We start from the raw sequence: 1,864 nt of genomic DNA, 5'->3' as shown, positions 1-1,864 counted from the left end.
CGAACGAAGAATTTTTGGTTTTACTACTAATATAACTAAAAACTGTAGAGTGAGTAACATTCTGCACAAGTAAAGGAGCCGATTTTATGTGTGGGAGCGAGAAGACTGTTTTATTACAAAACCTTTCTATTATTGAATCATGGATAGAAAATATTCAGACGAATTGATAAACTTCTCCTTTTCAGTTAAAAAGGAACCGAATTGAGCTTTTTTGTTTTTACTTATTAGTTTTAAAGGTGAAGTAGGCAAAAGCTATATGTAAAAATATTTTTATTTCGAATTGAATTTGCCTGATTGTCAAATTTGTATTTTTATTGTATCCATATATCCATATTGGGTTCCTACCTGCTACCAGTTGCCGCGTACAAAAGCTCATAGATTACTATAAGTTTAGAAGGTTGTGGAAAAAGCAATGTGTGTTGATTGTTCTACAGCTTTTCATCTTTACATATTTGCATTGGTTTCTGAGATATAAGGAATAATTTGAAGTAATTTTTTCGAACTAACTAATTTTTTCATGGTGAATTTTTCAATTCGTCTTTTCCCCAAAAATGCGCAAGGTTCTTTTCTCGAATCTTTTTTAATCATAACCGCAAGGCTTTATATATATGTAAGTAAGCTTACAACATTTGCACAAGCACTTTACGTATTTTTGAGATAAATATGTTTTAATGTGAAGTTATAAATTTTTATCAGTCACGGTCTCCTATTATTTTATCAAAAATATGTACCACGTGGAGGTGTTTTCAGAAAAATTCCAACTAAATGGAATTATATTTATTCTTTATTTCGAACTGATAACTTTTATTCCAGACGTAACCCATTTATCCATTAAAAATCGGGATTTGTGTAAAATATTATCTAAAAGCCCTTCTAAATTAATGCAAAGCAATTTCAGCAATGTGGAGGAATATATTTCAAACCAACTGTACAGCCTCGAATAGAAAGAATCCGCAACAATCTTTGCGCAATTTCAAAAGTTGGGTTACTTTAAAATATAATAAAAGCGGTAGACACAATAACAGATTTCATAAATACGAAAAAGTCTAGTTAGAAAAAATTTGCAAACAGTATCCAGTAGAGGTGCAAAACTATCGATAGTCAGACCCAGAGTTGCCAGATGTGGGGATTTCCCCCCAGTTTGGGGATTTATGAAACCATTTGGGGATAGATTTTTTCGTTTGGGGATGTGGGGATTTTATGCGGATTTTTGTTTGGTTTAAATAAAACTTTGATATTGAAATTAAAACATATATTTTTTGGGCTGCCCACAAAAATTTCTCGAATAAAGATTTTATTAGTACATCCTTTTTGCGCTATATGTTTGTAAGGTTTTCCTAACGCCGTCAAAGCATTATTCGGCGCAGATGTCTGCTTTGATTGGCTTTCACTGAACAAAAAATTTTCGCAACAACCTCCACGAAAGAAATTCTAAATAAAATTATAGTTTGAAAAACTAAAACCTCCCTATTATAATTGCCATTCGTACTGTCATCAGGTATGTAACTTGAGAATAGAAATCGCTGCATCTTTCAGGCGCATCAATATTACATAGTTACATCCCGAGTTAATAAAAGGAAGGTAAAAAATAAACGGTAGACTTCTACTTTATTACACTAAAAAAGTTTGATTATTTTTTGATTTTAAACTTTTATTTATGCTGTTTCTGTTGTAGATTGAATTATATTTTAAAGGAAAATTAGTAAAAATAAATAAATAAACATATGTTGTAAAAACATATAACTTTGAATTTTGGTGCTAAATCTCTGAATAGTTGTACGTATAACCAAATGAGCTCATGTATATATGTACATATGTACGTATGTACATATACATATATAAATTTGTGAAAATGTGTAGAGAA

Source organism: Rhagoletis zephyria, unplaced genomic scaffold, assembly GCF_001687245.7.
Source record: "Rhagoletis zephyria isolate East Lansing unplaced genomic scaffold, Rhagoletis_zephyria_1.1 Rzeph_scaffold_04686, whole genome shotgun sequence".
Classification (NCBI taxonomy): domain Eukaryota; kingdom Metazoa; phylum Arthropoda; class Insecta; order Diptera; family Tephritidae; genus Rhagoletis; species Rhagoletis zephyria.
This window is presented reverse-complemented; position numbering follows the sequence as displayed.